Genomic DNA, 19,258 nt, shown 5'->3' with positions numbered 1-19,258 from the left:
TGACAGGGCACTGCAAGATAAGGTAGCTATGTATGCACTTAGGAGTACTTTGTTAAGGAGTAGCCTACAGGTTTTGTGGGATGGTGGAGGAGACCCCAGAGCATACATATCGCACACTAAATGGTGTGAATGTGTTTGAATTGTTACTACCAATTTACTGTCCCCATCCAGAATCTGGAATATGACAACCTCCAAAATGTTAAATTTATAGATAACCTAAGCGTCTTAAGGGCTAGCATAATACATCTAGCTAGGCCGCTGTGTGTTATGTTTGACCAATTTCATTTTTTATTTTCGACAATTGCGGTCATCGGTAATTCTCTGGCAAGAATTTGCATAAAGAAAAGCAAACACCTTCGCTTTTCGCAAAATGAACTTTTGATTTCTGAAATGAAAACAAGGATATAAAAAATCCTTTCAAAAGCACCAGCAAAGCAAAGTAATATTCAGTTCAAGCAAAGCTCAGAAAGAAAATCAAAGATAAACACAAAGTTAAAGCAAACATTGGCGCAACGATGCTGAAGAAGATGACAAATATGCAAATGCAAAAGAGTCAAAAAGAGTGTTACAAAAAAAAGAAAAGGAAGAGGTTAGCAAATACTGGCGAGATGGCAAAAATAAGCAAAGGGAACTTTTTGAAGCAAAAGTGAAGGCAAATAAAGGCGCGGATGTGCAAACATAAGCGACAAAGAAGTAAAAAGGTGTGAGAAGTTGCGCGGGTAGATTAAAAAAATTGTAAGCAACTAGCTACACGGCGAAACCGAATTATAAAAGGTAAGAAAGTAAATTTATTCATATGTAATGAGTTGAATACTAGGAAAGCAATGTGTAAGAAGTAAAACGGCTGGCAGAAAAAGGATATGTCAGGGTAGTAGTTGCAGAAGGTGTCAAGGAATGAAGAGGTGATAAAAAAAAGATAAACCAAAAGCAGAGACGGAGTGCAAAGTTATACTCGTTTACGTTGGAGTATGTATTATGTTGAAGGATGACGAAAATAAATTTAATGCAACAAATTTTAAAGAATTTATAACATTAAATTACATAAGTTAATACGAATTCAATCAAATACAAATTAAATTAAATACCAACTAATGAAATAAAAAAATTTTAAAATATGTGAAATTAAACTCAATAGGATTGATATAAATTATACAGAAATAAAAACTAGGAAAGAAAATTTAATTAAAGTCATAGAAATTTTTCGGAAAAAGTTCCAAATTAATTAAATTAATTCAACTAATTTAAATTTAATTAAACAAAAATATATTCAATTAAAACTCGTGAAGCAAAACTAGCCTCAAATTAAAAAAAAAAAATAACGTTATTAAAAAAAAAATAAAAAAAAATAAAATTAATTAATGAAATATTAAATTAAATTAAAAAAATTAATAACAAAACCAAATAAATAAAATAAAACAAAATAAGCTAAAAAGTAAATAAATTTAAATATAGTACCTATGTATGTGTGAAGGTTTTGAGTCCAAACCCGAATACTTAGAAATATACACTGTAGAGATTTTTGTAAAAATTAGTTTTCGAAAAAGGAATCTTTCAAGCATTAAGAATAGCACAAAATAAAATATAATAGACCAAAAAATTAATTTAATCAATTTGGAAAATATATAGATATATTTAGTACATATACTGGTATTCATACTTAATAAAAAATTAAATTTTTAGAAAAGTTTAATTTTGAAAAATTTATAACTTTTGGAAAACGGAATTTTTAGTGGCAATAAAAATGAAATAAAAAACAATAACATAGAAAAGTTAAATAAAAAATTAAATGAATTAAAGTATCATTAAATAAAATATTCAAAAATTTTTTAAAAACGATTTAAGTGAAATGAAACAGAATGAAATTAAATAAAATTAAACTAAAAAACAAAAACTGATATCTATACCAAATCAATAAATATTATTCTTTTTTTAATTTCGATTCCGGAAGTATTCACAAAAATTACTTAAATAATATAAAGCTGAAAAAATTAAAAATAAATAATAAAAATAAGAAAAATTTGTGTTTTTAATTTTGTGATAGCCATTAAAATTTCCCCAAAACGTACTTTTAAAAGGTAATGAAAGCAATAGGAATTAAAAAGGATAAAATTTAAATAAAAAAAAAAAAAAATAAAATAAAAAAAACAATGAAATTAAATTAAAAAAGGGAAAAAATAATAATTGAATAGCATTAAAATACTTCTTAAATTAAATGAATTGGAATATAGCTAAATAACATACAAAATATAAATTCTATTTACATATGAATACTAAATTCTAAAATTTTAAACTCTTTAAAATTTCAATTGTAATAAAATTTAAATTAAATTTAATTTAAAAATTATAAAGTTTAATAAAATATTAAGTAAGACAGATAATTCATAGTAAAAAAAAAAATTAACTAAAACAAACCACATATGGTGACTTCGTTTCTACCAAAAAATGTCGCATTTCGATTGCCCCCTTTCTGTTTTCGTGTTCGATTCTAAAATAAGGGCAAAAGGGAGAAAATTATTGGTTCGTTTCTTAAAATTTCACACTCTTGTAAGTCAAAAAGGCATATTTTTTGGCGTTTCAAGCTTTGTCAGGGGAGATGGTTGCCCTGAAAATCAAATGGTTGCGTAAAACGATAATATTATGAATTGTGTGAGCTGGACAAGGGGCCCTTTAACAGGGTTGAATGTAACATCAAAAATATTTTGCACCGTGCAAGGGCCACATTTTTTGGTAGAAACCATTAATTAAACTGTAAACACAACTATAATTTTTAGAAAAAAGATTTTTAAGGCATTAAAATTAATATAAAATAGATTAAATTAAAAAAGAAACAATAAAATAAAAAAGAATAATAAAAAAAATTTAATAAACCAAAACATTTAATTAAAGTAAACAACAAAAGATAATTTAAAATTTAAAGATAGAAAAAAATTGTATAATGATAAAAACGAAAATTTTTCGAAAATAGAATTTATAAAGCCAAAAAAATAAAGTCTAACTTAAAAAATTAAATAAAATAGAGTAAAACAAGATTAAGCAACCATAAAATTTAGCTAAACGTCAGTAACAAAAACGCATAAAATGTAAAATAAAACAAAATAAAAAAACTAATTATATATAAAAAAAATAAAAAATCAATATTTGTGCAAAACCAAAAATAAAAATCTATAAAAATTTTAAGAAGCATGAATGTACGAATTTTTTTTAAATATACTGTCGACAATTTGACAAAATATTGTAATTTTTCTAGAAAAAATATTAAAAAAACGAAGTGAAATTATGTACATTAAATTAAAAAAATAAACTATACTTTGAAGCCTTAATTTTCACCACTCACCTCAAGATAAACATCGCTGTCCGGATTGAAGGTGTCATTCACCCGCTGAAACGTGTAATTCACATGTGGTATTGAGTGCAAAATGCGCACCAATATGCTGGGTTGCTCCATTTTGTCGAATGAAATTCTATGTGCGGGTGTGTATGTATGTATATGTGTGCGTTGATGCTGCAGTTATTTCTATTGTAATTTGTTTTACACAGAAATTTCACTAGCTATTCAACATTTACTTGATTACAATTTCAATAAATTTTGCACATTCAAATAGCAGAAACTTGCACGTTTCATAAATAATGCTTGTCTACTTTTAGGCGCATTATGAGAAAAAAAACGAAAATGGAGCGAAACAAGCTAAGAAATTACACTTTTTCGCTTAACTTTTGACGTCACAATAATATACGAACGCACGTACGCACTGACGCACTCACTCACTCACTTACTCACGAAATTAGAGTGACAAGAGAGCGCGCAGGCGAAGTATGGACAGTTGGAACGCATGTGGTGTATACGATATGGGTTTTTTTCTTCGTATTTGAGTGTGTGTACGTGTGTGTTGAAAAACGTGCTACGTGCTATTGCGTTATTTATGACTTTTTTAACACAATTTATATTTTGGCTAGCATTTTTACACGCTCTCTTGCTTTATTCTTACTTGCTGCTGCTGCTGCTTAAATCGTAGCAGACTATTGGGCGCTAAAGCGTGTGGGTATGTGTATACACTTTTTTTTAGCTTCTTTTGTTACAAGCAATTCGTTATGTTGCAAGTTTAAGTGAATTTTTGCACATTTTTGGGCACAAATTTTGCCTTATGGTGCACAATTTTTCACACTACTGCGCTGAGTGCTGCACCTTTTTAGGCGATGTTGATTCAATTTCAATACATCGCTGCTTAAATTTTTTTTTTAGTTTAGCATATTTTCAACAGCTATTGCTAATATATTTAATCGCGCTCTTCACAGTTGTTTTTGCTTATTTTGCGCTTTCCACAGATTCTAAGAAATCTAGCATACTTTTAGGGGCATTACAGTATCAGCTGCTCAACTTCAGACAAAACTTTTACTGCACTAAAATATTCTCTTCTATGTGTTGCGCAAACTTTCATACCTATCTATAGCGTAGCATACTTTAACGCGCTAGAAAATTTTCCAAATTTCTATGTTTAATGAAAATATTCTTTTTTTAATATTTTCGCACTCGAATTTTTAAAAAGTCACAGCCTTCGCGTCGTCTGCTTGCCTTGCCCAAAATTTCTTCACTTTCCGTTTTACATAATACATTGCATACTTTTGGCCGCTTGCACGCATATACATATACACACACACAGTCAGCGTCTGCCCTTAGTTTAGCACACTTTTAGGCGTTAACCTGCCGTCGTTGGCTCAGCCACTCAGCTGTTTTTCATTCGCTTTGGCTTTGCTTTCACACCAAATTGCCAAATGTAGCATATTTACAGGCGCTAAACGGCGTTCGCCCCTACATACGTGCTTTTGGGAGTTTTTTTTTGGACTTTGGGTGCACGTAAACTATTTATAGCATAAATTTAGGCGCTGCAAAGCTATTCACGTGACACACAAAATCTCGGCGCACACGAACGCACGCACCTGCGTACGTACAGCACGAATGTAAATATGTGAGGAATTTGAAGTATGTTGTCGTCAAGACTTTTTGTCGGTTTGATTTTCGTGAAAGTGTTTATGTGATGTATATATGTATGTATATTTTTTGAGCCAAGTTCCTCTGCACATACATACATGCAAATCTAACACGGTTGTTGGGGCTCAGTGAGTGTCGCAGTCAGCGTCAACGTCAACGCTGCGCACATTTTCCTAGTTTTCTCTGTTGTTGTTGTTGTTGTTCAGGTCTTCTTAGCTGCCGTTTGCGCTGCACAGCATCCTTGCTGCTAGCTAAACAACGCTTGCGATACGTTCCATACGTTCCACGCCGCGCTGTTAGCGTCACTGTGCGCTCCTTGCTGCAATCGCCTGCCGTCGTCACAGGGGAGGACTCACCGCCAACCGCACTGCCGCTTTCGCCGTCTCCACCTCGTACGCGCGCACTCGTTTCTTGTTTCTGTGCTAAATTTTCACTTTCGTTTTCACACCCAAAAATTTTTTTTCGTTGCGACTTCGCCAACAACGCTTAGCGCAGCCAGTTATTTGAGTTCTGCATAGATTTTTTCATCGCGTTCAACTTTTTCGTTCACAAATTTCCTATTCACTTTAAATTTTGATAATTTCTTTCTTTTTGCAAACACTTTATAAAGTAATGATTTTTTTTCGCGTCACATCGTTCGAAATTTTCATCCGCTTTTATATTCGTTGGACAGCTACCTACGCTGTGCTGCTCACTTCTGTCTATGACTGGTAGTTTGCCAGGCTTGTCAGGCAGCAAAAGTCAGCAGTAGCGAGCCTTGCTGCAGTTGCGCTCACTCTATCCTCTCTTGAAAAATACTGGCACTCTCTCACTTATTTTTCTACCACTTGCTGTCAAATTAGTGCGCTCTAATTCACCACACAGCCACACAGGTCCTCTGCTGTCGTGGCTTAGCATTTGACTTGCAATCACTCAGCCCGTTCAGTGTCCTGCGGTCTGCTGATAACCATTTTCACAATCTTGCAAAGTTTTCGTTTTTCCTTTTGTTTACCTTTAGTAATTCAATTTGACATCTGCTATGTTGAAATGTTGCCTAATTGGCAGCTTACGAACTGCTGAGCATGGTGAGTATAGTACAAAGGGTGTTGCCAGTGGAGTTTGAAGTTATTTTTCATGAATTGGAGGCACTGTAAAAGAAAGAAATTTAATTTATAAGATATCATGACAAAATTCATACTAAATCGATGATTTGGTTTGGACGAAGCGGAGGCCATAACGATTATAAGAAATAAATTTAAATATTGCTGTATAATTATTACTGAACAATGGAAAAATTTGTTTTCGTCTCCTGAGACGATAATCGTTAGACTAAAAACTTTTTCATCTTCCCCTAATAATTATATGCGACTTTTATTTTTTCGTCTCGCGGGACGTTTATTTTAAGACGGAAATGATTTACGTATTTTCATAATAATTATATGGGACTTTTATTGCTCGATTTTCGAGTGTCAAACTGAAGGGCTTTGCCTTAACGTAGTTTTAGTTTTCTGACAAGTGTTAGAAACTTAAATTCAATATAATCGAGCTCTGAGTCATTTGCCTTAATTTCGTGAAATCGGCTGTACATGTACCAATACTATTAAGAGAAAATGTCGGACGTAAATCATTTTCGTCTTGACGAGAAAAATTAAAGTCCCATATAATTATTATGAAGAGACGCAAATCATTTAAGTCTTGAAATAAACGTCCCGAGAGACGAGAAAATTAAAAGTCCCATATAATTATTATAAGAAGACGAAAATAATTTCCAACTGAAAACAATCGTCTCGCGTGACGAAAAAAGATATTTCTCGTAAATAATTATTATACAAAGACGAAAAATAATTCTCTTAAATAATATTATTTTGGGTCTCTGGGACGAAGCAATTCATGCATTAAAAAAATAAAAACCACACAAACAATTAAAGTTTTGAATGTACATACATAGGTATACTCACAAAGTAAATATTAATGTATCTTTTGTCCTAGTAAGTACTGATAGAAGAACAGGTAGCGGTCATTGCAGCATACATACTTGACCAAATATTTATTTATTTATTTTTTTTGATTAGGACACTCTTGCAGCAAATATGCGGTATGTATTTATTATGTGCGTATGTATGTACACATTTTTATTTTAATTCTTCAATAGTTATTGAAAGCAAAATTCTAACGAGATTTTGAAAATTTTGTTCATGGATTCTTATCATTTAAATAGTCATACTTATGTATGCATGTATATACCGTAGACTGGTTCAATAAAATGGACTATCCTTTTCTTTCAAACTCCTGTGTGACATAATTTCGGGACAGTGAAATAAGACAACTGTCAATAGCGCAGCGCTTAATATTAAGATCTAGATGTGGTGCGTCGCGAATTTCTATTTTCCATATAAATTTCATTACTCGATAAGAATGATAAATTTTTGCAGGAAATTAAAGGCTTTAAAAAACTCTCTTATGATTTTTCCATAAGCCCACTCATCCAAAAGTTACTCAAGATTAAAGTAAGTATTTCCCAGAGGATTTCGAAGAAAAGATACGTCGATTTTTTGAACCAGTCTAATTTACATACAAATTTATTTTTCCAAGCGTATATCTAGAAAAAGCATACATCCATACATATGTATGACTACATTTCTATGTTAGTCATTTATGTATTTACAATGCGATATGAGCTCATGGCTTCGTCATTTGTTTATTTACATATTTCTAATATGATTACTTGTAAGTGATATTACGTTCATAGAAATATTGAATCCAGTATATAAGCTAAAGAAATATGAACGATGTTTGTAGTCAAATATTTAAGTATGCGTTTTTTGTAAAAATTCGCGTTTCTTGTAAATAAGGAAAAAAAACAACGTGAAATATGAGCTTTAACAGTTAATTTGATTATTTTCAAGAAAGAAAACGATTTTTTTTTTAGATTTCATTATTTGCAATTAGATACACACCTATGTACATGAATATACAGTGACTCAGACAAATGACCACGTGTTAATTTTCTTCAAATGTTCGTATGTTTTTCGAGATAATTTTTTATTTTTTTGTTATTTTTATATAAAGATATCGTCTAAGCCGTGTAAACCACAGTTTCAAACTTTATACTAAATTTAGGAAAATTCAACTAATTTTCATAAAAACTTCAACTTTTTATTTTGAATTTTTCGAAAATTTTTGGGTATGCAGTTTTTTGGCCCACACAATTTTAGACCAATGAGTGGCAAGTTTTAAACGGTTAAAAAGTCGCGTTGATTTTTGACAACTTTTTTTGTTGACGGATTTTCGCACTTTTTTCATATAAGTATGAATTTCTTATGAACTAAAACGCGGGATACCGTCAGCACCAAAATTTCAAAATACCAACGCAAGTTTTTGTAAATTGCGCTTGTTATATTAAAAAACCCGAAATAGTAGCCTCCAAAAAAAAATTCTCTAAAATCAACGCGAAGCTTGCACTTCATTAGACTAAAATTGTATGGGCCCTAAAATTGCATACCCAAAAATTTTCTAAAAATTCAGAATAAAAAAATGAAATTTTGATGAAAATTTGTTGAATTTTCCTAAATTTTGTATAAAGTTTGAAATTGTGATATACTCGGTTTTGGTTAAAGCTTAGACGATATTTTTATGTAAAAAATAGCAAAAAAAATTTATCCTGAAAAACATTACGAATATTTGAAGAAAATCAACACGTGGTCATTTGTTTGAGTCACTGTAAGTACATACAGTGGCATGTATGAAAGTATATGCAATATTTCAATACTTATGATGTGCTAATAAGCTTATTTAGAATAGTTAAGAAAGAAAAATTCGACAGAAAAAGTTGAAGGTGAATAACAAAAGCATAAAAACACCTCACTCATATATGAATGTACATTTGACCCGCAGCAATTTGCAAGCAAAAAAAAGTTCGCCGTACACCTTCGAGTGTAAAGTATTTTTGCAGGCAATTTCGAAATTTTTTTTTGACGTATTCTATATATATTTTTCGGTGACACCTACATAAGTATATTCGGCAATGCAATTTTTTTTAAATATTTTTATTGGTATAATCGAAATATTTCCTTAGCAAAATTTTAATAAATTTCGGCGAGCATTAATTTAGTGACATTAGGGCGGTACGCTGGGGTGATAAAAATTGAGATCAGGTACTTGAGATGAATGAACTTTGGAACACAAAAACAAAAAATTCTCCTCGAGACAAAAACATTCAAAAATATGCATGTATATGTATACTACTGTAAAAGACGACTATATATGCTGAAGATATGACGAAAACTGTAAAAAGGTCAACTTTTTTTTGAAATTGCCTTGTAAAAATACTTTGGATACGATAGTGTACGGTGAATTTTTTTCTGTTACGTTCCAATGTACAATATTCATCGTCGTAAAAATATGTACATAAATATGTTTATATTACAAACAATTTTTAGTGATAAACAATTAAAAATCGAAAGCGAGGACATTACTGACTGCAAAAGCCACAGAAAATTACTCGCAAAAAAAATTATAGCGGGAATAATAATGGTGTATGGAAATGGAACACAACATACTACTGATTAAAAGCAACTGGGACGAAGAAAGGCGCAGAGCTGTATTTAAATACGTTGCAGCGGTTTTTTAATCTTTCAGCCACCGACTCACAGTGGTTCAAAAGTGGCATTTTGTGTTCACAATTCACTGGAGCCTTAATTTTTCTTTCAATTGAATTTTTTTAATGAAAGCTAATTAAAAATTTGCAGGACACCAATTCATCCAATTTTTTTTTTAATTTTTGTTGGATTGTATTATAAGAAAAATCTGAAATGCTATAGAAAAAAATTTCACTAAAATGAGTTTTTTTTTTGAGTTTCTGAAAAAAAGTTGGGTATTCAGTAAAAAGTGCAATTTATAAGTGGCTAAGAGGTCGCGTTGGTTTTGGATAAGTTTTTTCGCTTACATTTCGAGCACATCTGCATGCCAAATGGGACATAAGAGGGTTTGTCATATTATTAAAAACCAACGCGAACTCTCAGCCACTTGCAACTTGCACTTTATTATACTAAAATTTAATGATCTATACAACTGCATACCCCAACAATTTTTTTAAAACCAAAAAGAAATTATTTATTTTGGTCAACATAACATTTAAAATTTGTTTGGGTAAAATTATTGTCGTTTTGGCGGAACCCCACATTTGTTTTCAATTAGTTTTTATTGTGTAGCATTTATTAACTGGAATAGGAGAAACGATTTTCTTCAAAATTGCAACTTTTTCTGTACTTTGCACTAAAAAATTTAATACAAACAAACAGAAATTCAAAATTCGGGCTCAACTAGTCTCTTTAAAATTTTATTAGCTTTCATTAAAAAAAATTAATTAATTAAAAAATCAATTAAGTGAAAAATGAAGGTCTCAGTAAATTGTGAACACAGAATGCCAATTTTGAACTACTGTGCGACTGCTCTTGAACTGCGACAACATCTCACAAACAGTATATCTTTATTTTATTAAATGCCACCAAAACAATTTTAGTATACACAAGTATGTAGTAGTGAGCTTGCTGCCGCTGTGAGAGATTTCGATAATGCTTTTGTTCAACTCAAAAAGCTGGAGCTAATAATATGTTACCAAAAATGACTGATCGCCTAATAGAAAAGTCGAATGCCAAAATTTAGGCAATTGTCTTGGTATTTTGTTGTTGCTTGCAAAGCAACTTTGGTACTTACACTTTTTGCTAAGTGTTTGGCCGAGCTTCTCCTCCAATTTGCCGTGTGCGTCTTGATATTGTTACACAAATGGAAGGAACTACAGTTTTACGCCGCCTCCGAACGGCAAGTGGATTTTATGAAATTTTTTTTTTTTAACGCAGACATACACTCGGAGGTTTGTCATAGCCTGCCGAGGCGCGACAGCCTTTTTGAAATTTTTTTTTTGAATGTTTCTTTGACATTGATCGATACCTGGGCCTATGGAGTGGTATTACCCAACTCTAACCAAGCAGCTACAGCGGCCTTTTATAGGTAAATCAAGGTCACGTAAAAAATGTGATTAAAAAAATACTAATTAAACTCATGGCGCCTTCCTAATTTGTGAATGCGTATAAAATTATTGACTAGCAGAAAAAAAATAACTGAAATCTTTACATATGTATATATGTAAGCACATTAGGGTGCGTCTTACTTTTCAACTTGGACCCACAAAGCAAGACTCGCGCTTGATAGGTGCCTTTGGTCATAAAAATGTGGTTGGTATGCGAAAAATTTTCGAAATCGGGTAATGGCTCTATAACTTCCAAGCCTAACGATATATGAAAATCTCGTTCTTTTACTTTCTTTTCGTGAATTATATGTAGGTTCCTTTTCCTATTTTATTGGAAATTTAAGAATTAGCGTATATAACTTTAAAGCTCTTGAAGCTGATGCTTCCCTTGTCCAATTTTGAATGCCCATACTGTTTTTTACAATAAATTGGCTGATCGCCGCTGTGGTGTAGTGGTAAGCAGTGCGCGCTTCCACTCATCAGCACCTGGGTTCAAGCCTTGCTCAAAGCAACATCGCAAAAAAAATTTAGAAAAAGGTTTTTTCTTAACAGCGGTCGTCCCTCGGCAGGCAATGGCAAACCTCCGAGTGTATTTCTGCCATGAAAAACAGCTTCTCATAAAAATGCAATCGCCGTTCGGAGTCGGCGTAAAACTGTAGGTCCCTCCGCTTTGTGTGACAACATCAAGGCGCACGCCACAAATCGGAGGAGAAGCTCGGCCAAACACTAACATATGTGTAAGCGCCAATCTATTATTATTATTATTTACTTTACAGTACATAGTATCTATTTTTAAAAATTAATTTTTCTATTTATTTCACTGCTCATTAGTCATTTACGTTTCTAGTATCAACTGTAGCACAAAACGATTACCGTCGCTACCTGCATACTAAGTTCACTAGTCTTTTTTCATACTTATTATTTTGTCATAGTAAAAAAATTAATAGTAAGAGGCATACAGATAAATAGGAACGTCGAGGCAAACTACTGTTGGAACAATGGAAATACAGAGAGTAGTGGCTGAGGCCTTATACTTATACATATACCTATACATATATGTATGTACATACCTACACTTTTGAAAGCATGTTTAGATAAGTACATATGTATGTAGAAACATTCATAAATATATAGTAAGTAAGTACGTATCTATAAAGGAATATGTTTTTCTATACTTGCTCGTAAGTGCGACTCTTGTCAGTAATCATCAAGTGACGTGAAGTTTTTTTCGAAAGCTGCTTTATTTTACGAGTATTTCAAATGTGATCTGCTCTCATAGCGATTGCGATCGCGAAAGCACTTGAGTAGACAGACAATTGTCGGCTTACTTTGAGTATAAACAGAAGCAGACATTCTTGCATCTCGAAAAAAGTTTAAGTAATTGTCTTTTAATTTGTATGTATGGCAATATGGCGGCAAAGGTTTTTGTCTAGATTTCTTAAGGCAGGCAAGGCAATAGAAACATCCATTGAGAAAATAGGTTTGATGACTTCTAAAATAGACTTTGCTTCACTTTTTTGCAGTCATTTACCTACTTCTACTTCTTATTTGGCACTACAACTGCTTGTCGGTTTGGGGGCAGACAGGCACTTCTGCGCTTGGCCCTTTCATTTTGTTTGAGGGCGCACTCGCTTTCTTTGTCCAACCATGGATGCCGAGTGGAATGATCTTTTCATTGGAGCATATTCATCCGTGCATAGAACATGCCCAAGTCAGCGCAATCGTTGTATTTTTTATGCGCTTAATTAAATTTATTCGTATCGTTAAAAGGCTCGTACAGCTCGTCAATCCATCACCTTCGGTACCCGCCCGCCACGGGAACAGGGCTGTAGATCTTGCATAGTTCTCAAGAAATCCCCCAAAGTCTTCTCATCTTTGCTTAGCATCTTTCATGTTTCTACGCTATATAATAGGACGGACATGATGAGGGACTTGTAGAACGGAATTTTTATTCGTCGAGAGAGTTCTGCTTTTCAATTGTGGAAATAGGATCCCATTACGTATCGTCGACAGAACCTTAAAAGTAATATTAAGAAGTTAATTCTGCGATAATTGGCACAAGCGGCGGGATCTTCTCTCTTGACAAAGTACACAGAGGTTCCCATCTTCAGGTAACGGCTGTTCGCCGCCCGCCTGTTTTGAAAAGCTTGGCCGGTATACCGTCGGCACTGGGGTATTTTTGTATTTTTAAAAAACATCATTCCGGTTTTCATCCCCCGATGTTGCCATTCATAAGCGTTGCGAAGTTTACTCAAGTAAACTATGGTCATCCGTTAACAGAGTTTCAACTTCGTCTCTACAGAAGTCAGCCTTGGTCTTGAAGCCATTTGATTGCTGCCTTTTTTTCTGATACAAGCTTTCAAGCGGTCAGATTGTCTGCACCGCAGCTGTTTTGGTTTTGAATATTGTTCGAATTTGTTTCTCCCTAACTCTATTTTCTTTAGCCTATTAACAGCGGAATGTAATGATTTCCTTTCTAAGTCGTAATTTTTTTTATACCAAGTTTTGCAGTTTTTATAGCTTGGATCTGACGGAGATATAAATATTAAATTCCAGGCCTTTTTATCTTTAGTAGGACTTGTAGCCCAAATCCGCTTATGGTATTTTGGGTATAAACAATTTTAGTCAGGCGAATCGTCACATATTCTGTTGTAGCAAGTTGCCGTAGAGCGATGATCGAATCGACGGATTCTATATAAAACAGACTACCATAGAATTTAGCTTAGCGATCAGAATTCCTCAAGTGGTGTCTTTTCTTAAACAAAGTATGCACATCGAAAGCTTTCCTACAAAAAAAGCAAAGGAAAGAACCGGCTACCATCTTGAGGAACTTTCTATACCGTCGCGACGGTTTCAAGACTGAAAATGAAACTGGAGCTGGACGGCTTTTATATGGCATAGTGGGTGGTACGCGACAGACGGCGCGGACAACAAGTCAGGGCTTGCTGCGATAGCCAAACTGGCCTGGAGACTTTGAAAATCGCTTGTAACGTTTTAGCGCTGTACGTGCCATTTTGATGCGTTATCTCTGGAATCTGTGATGCTGTCTGCTACCATGATTCGTTGGTATCTTCAAACGACTAGAACTTGTCGATGAGCATTCAGAAATCTCTTTTAGATCTTGCATGAAAAATTTGCTTAGTATTTCATAGCTTTTAAGCGCTAGTACCCGACTAAGCGGAAGCCCCTGAATCTCAGGGTTAAAAATCCAATCTGGTAACCGTGGTTGTTGCTGATGCCAATGCTAGACATGCTCCTGGACTATACGAAAAAGTGGATGCGTTTGGTACTCCTTCACAGTTTCTTTCCTCCTCGAGGCTTAAAAAAAAATCGCAGGTAAACTCAGAAGGCAGTAGGTACTGGTGAGAAGTACCCTTGGTTATGCTTTCACTAGGAAAGATAAACATCTTCCGAACAGAGCTGATATCAAGTTGCTTATTGGCTATCTGACGGGCCATAATAATCTGCGCTCTCTCACACGCACCAGATTGGTATTTCCACAGAGACGGATTGTCGTCTTTGGCTTGAAGACATTGGAGCACATTATATGTGATTGTCCGGCATTGGCCAGACTAAGACTGCAATGCTTCAGTTCTTCCACAGTCGGTACCCTTAAGGTTAGGCATTCGTCTACCAAGAAACTTTTAGAATTTAAAACGGAGGCCGTCAGGGTTAGGAACCATCACAGGGATACAAAATATCTTCTAGGCCGCGGTGTCCTTTTCCGTTACATCCAAACCATTTACATTACATTATAAGGTAGTCGGAACGGGCATGGGTTGACCAGATTTTCAGAAAACACCACGGCAACACAATACAGTATATCGACGGCTGAGTGAAAGTTCGACCTATTTCGGCAGGTGGTTCGAAAACGCCCTATCTCAGCAAATTTTTCAATAACACCCCATTTCAAAATTTGATTGAAGAGCGCTCTATCTCAGAATTTGTAAAAGCATGGTAAGTTAGTATTGGCCTTATACATAATGACCGTATACATTCACAGTACAAGTTTGGCTTAAGTCCGTATTTTTTATTGAAACAATTACATATTAACACACTGTTATTACTTTTTGAAAACAAATTTTTTCGAGCACTAAAAATTCGAAGCCACTTTTATTCCTGCACTCGATGTTCCCAAATCAAAACCAATTTATTTTGCTAGATAACCAGGGATGGAAAAGTAGGTACAATTGTACCTTTTTCCGACTTTTTCGAACCAAAAGGTACATTCGGTGCACTGAGCTTAATTTAGGTACAATTAGACGATAGCCAAATAAATATCCATATTTAAGACTACGTTACCGCGAAAAAAAATTAAGAAAATTCTTCTAAGCGAGGAGAAATGGCAACTCATATATCATTGTGAACATGTTATTATGGCAAGAAGAAATCTTTGCAAAGTGGCCAAGTTCCTTAATTAAATTCTTTGCGAACAGTGAAAAACTTTTCACCTTTTGGAGGATTTCATACTGCATGTATGTCAATTTCAGTTGCGAATGAGTTGAAAGTGCGGAAGAATATAATTAAAGGCGGTAATATCTGTAGTCTGAATGTAATCTGGCGAACATTTATTCTTGCAACGGTGGATAAGTAAGAAAGATTGAAGCCCAAGTTCGGCTGCCTACGAAATACCCCATAATGTTTTGTATCAAAGGCCTGGTTTAGAAAATAGACCCAAATTGTTTATGTATGCAGTGCAATCTAGTCCAAATAGAAAGCCTTGAGCATTTGCTCTTCAAGTACCCAATTTATTATTTCTTTAGGGACGACTACATATCACCCCTTGTAAAAGAGTTTGAAAACAAACTAATTCATATATTACAATTGACCGACCAATTTACAGTCAGCATGGTGTACCTTTATGTTGTGAGCTGTTAGCGATTCAGAGCCAACATATTAAATAAATAAATTGTGTAAACTAATGCAATTTTCTTAAATTCTTTTTTAAGTAGTTTTCCTTTCAGTATATTTGTGAATAATTGTGTAATTCTCAACCATGTAAACTCAAATGTAACAATATGAGAAAGACCGCTAAAACAAGACCGTTCCTAAGCAGGGTTAAATAAAATGAATGATACGGAAAAAATTATACCCCTTTTTTATATCAAAAAATATTTAGAGGTCGCTTAAAGTTGTTCTTGTATTTTATACGGGGGAAAAACCAGTTTTCTTAAAAATGGTTTAGAATTCTTGAAAATCAATATTTCTTAATTGGAAAAGTTTGGTTCTCTTTAAGAGACTGCTAATGATAATACCCAATTGTTAATTTTACCATCTCCAATAATAGCGATTTGTTATGGGTTCCCCATTGCATTTTTGAGGGTTTTAGGGGTCTTAAAAGAAATAGTTAATCGTATAAAATGGTTAAATAAATATTTGGGTAATATTATTGAAAATCTCCAAAAGAGAAACAAAGTTTTCCGATCGAAAAATCTATACCATTTCTACAAAAACGATGTTTTCCCCCATATATAATATTTCCTCCTAAATATTTCTTGATTTCTAAATAAAGACAATTTTTATCGGTATAGTTCAGTCATAGACAGTGAGATCATCAAAATTCCGACTATACTTTTATGTGGACCCCAATGTACCTACATACATATGAACATATATTTTTATTGAATTTTTATGAATATTAATTCAACTGCATCGATAGATTAATCACTTTCTTGTTTATGCAAATAATGTATAAATTTATTCAATTGTTACCAATTGTCTGAAAATAATAAAAAAAGTTAACAAAATCGTGAGCTACTTTGTAGGTACATTTGATAGCAAAAAGGTACATTTCTATTGTCAAATTGGGTACAATTTGAAATTTCGATTTTCCATCCCTGTTGCTAACCAAAGCAATCAACCACTGACAGCCGCGCCGCAGCTGCATTTCCATCGCAGCCGCTAGATGCTACCCACACATTTATGCATATTCCCACACACACACATACACATTTTTATAAAAATCGAACGCAGCAGCTCTGGCGGTTTGACAATCCAATTGCAGCAAGCTGCTAAACACAATGGAATTAAACAAAAATTGGTTTGGCAAAGTTTTTTTTTTTAAGTAAAACGTTTTACTTCTGGGAACTTACACTCTTCTAGCTGTAGCTTGCACAATATTTGTTTCATAAATGTTTATACACTTTTGTAAAAGTCGTTCGATTTCGTTAGGAACCGTCGCGGTTACACCGACGTCAACGTTCTGTCGTAGAGGCACTGAGTATCGTTTTGTTTTTGCTAACTCCACTTCCTGCGCCAACACTTTTTTCTACTTTATTTTCAAGCCACACATTTTATGCTTTTATACAGCAGCAGCGTATTTCATTGCAATACTCGTGTTTCATTTATTTATTTAAAAATATTTTTACACTTTGCTCGGTTTGTCTACAATATGCTTGTTATTGTTTTTCACTATTTCATTTATTTTTATTTTTCTTTAATCTTCACTAGCGCTCTGCGACACGCGCCCACTCACGCATTTACGTACGTACACGACGGCGACCGCTTCGAAACTCTTTTGCTCAGAGCAACTGCTGGCTGCATTTTTCGCCCAGTTGTTTATGAATGTATGAGTGTTTGTATATCCGGACAGCATTCGCCGCTAATTTTCACTACTTTTTCACACAAGTGTATGTGAATGGTGGGGTTTGTTAAAGGCAACACTGAAAAACTGGTTCCACGTTTTTGTTTACACTGCGTGTGCGACTGAGATGGCTATAGTGTAGCGTACGCAATGCGGCGAATTTAAAGCGGCGAGTAGCAGCTACTTGGCTCTTTGCGCTGGTTGGATGACAGCTGTTATGTCACTGTTAAATGACAGGTAGTAAAGTACCGTACACAATGAAGTCGATAAAAGGCGTATCAAAGCGCGACATGGCAACAAGGCGTCTGACCAAAAATTTTTTGTTAAGCAGTATAAGAGCTTATGGAATCTCGGCTTTCGGTTGAAATTTACGCGAAAGCTAACAAATATTTTAATTAAATAAGAAAGTGGCTTAACTTTAGAATTATACTACCTCAAAACAAATTTGACAAATTGCTACGGAAAGTCGTTCCGTAAAACATTGATAAATAAACATATATTTTACCACTTGATTTTAGATCAAAAATTCCATTCAGTTAATAAAAATCTGCCAAATTTTCTTCAAAACGTCGGTTTCACGCGTTAATAATGTTCTTGGCCGATTCCACTACTGGATCTTTCTCTCTCTCTGTGGCTCTTGACAACGATGAGACTAGCAGCGAGAACCTGTGGCAGTGATGCCACGGGGAAATTTTTTCCTTACCAAAATTTCATACAAAAACCAACAAAAAACTACCACACATTTTTTAGAGGTTTTTATTTTTATTTTTATTTTTTTTCAATGTCAAGTTTATTGAAAATGTAGATGACATAACATTTAGTAAAACAAAAATAAAGCTACTACAATAAAAGCAAATTAATTTTTTTTTATGTCTCTTTATTGTTATTATGTATATAATTAATTCGGGAATAATCGGGCTGTGACCTAAAAAGATCTACTGAGCTAAACCCTAATATTAAAAGCTCCAACCATTGGCTATTGAAAAGCACTTTGGAGGGTGTCATGTTCCTTATTTTTGATAGAGAAAACAACCGTATATAGTAGATGTATAACTCGGGATCATCCAGGAATGGCTTGAGAACCTCCAAATGACCCCGAGGATATCCTAAGGCGAAGAAACCTGCTGATCTAATAAACCACCTTGTATAAATTCGCCTTGATCTGGCATCGTCTGCTCGTCCTCGGCCTCGCAGAGAGTACTTATGAGCGCAGGTGTGCGCCGAAGACTCTTGGAAACAGCGGGACTACAATATTGGCTGTGGGTATTAATAAGATATATACTCCCAGATAGAGTTGGTATAGAACAAGGGAACTGTTACCATTAACTTGGAGCTTTGTGACTTTGGAAATATATGCGAGTAGAGGTTTTGATAGAAGACAGGGGAAAATGAATTCAAGCTTACAAACAGCTCAGTGTGTATGAACGGGCATCAACGTCACACGTCATTTTACGATGACAGGCTGGAGTCAATGCCTTGTAAGACTTGACCACTCCCGGTTTTTTAGTCTATTGGTTGTTTACAGCGCTTTCAAAGGAACGGTTTTATAGACCAGTTTGTGAGATGAATTCAATATCCACCTTTATATGTACATGTACAATATGAAGAATTATACTTCCAAACAATGAAAATTCCCAAAGCTGTCGAATGAAAGATAGAAAGTAAGTTGTCAAAGATTTTC

The 19,258-nt window shown here is 33.9% G+C and overlaps 1 long non-coding RNA gene across 1 annotated transcript; it reads right to left on the bottom strand.

Moving 5' to 3' along the window:
• Positions 1 to 3,938: 3,938 nt before the first annotated feature.
• LOC118748742 lies at positions 3,939 to 17,711 on the bottom strand. Its single transcript, XR_004994085.1, has 2 exons — positions 17,087 to 17,711; positions 3,939 to 6,114 (listed from the first exon to the last, which is right to left on the bottom strand). It is a non-coding gene; the product is annotated as an uncharacterized LOC118748742 (long non-coding RNA).
• Positions 17,712 to 19,258: the final 1,547 nt, after the last annotated feature.

Source organism: Rhagoletis pomonella, unplaced genomic scaffold (genome assembly GCF_013731165.1).
Source record: "Rhagoletis pomonella isolate Grant_MI unplaced genomic scaffold, Rhpom_1.0 Rhpom_scaffold_00013, whole genome shotgun sequence".
Lineage (NCBI taxonomy): Eukaryota > Metazoa > Arthropoda > Insecta > Diptera > Tephritidae > Rhagoletis > Rhagoletis pomonella.
The sequence above is the reverse complement of the archived record's forward strand: the minus strand, read 5'-3'. Positions and strand labels throughout refer to the sequence as shown.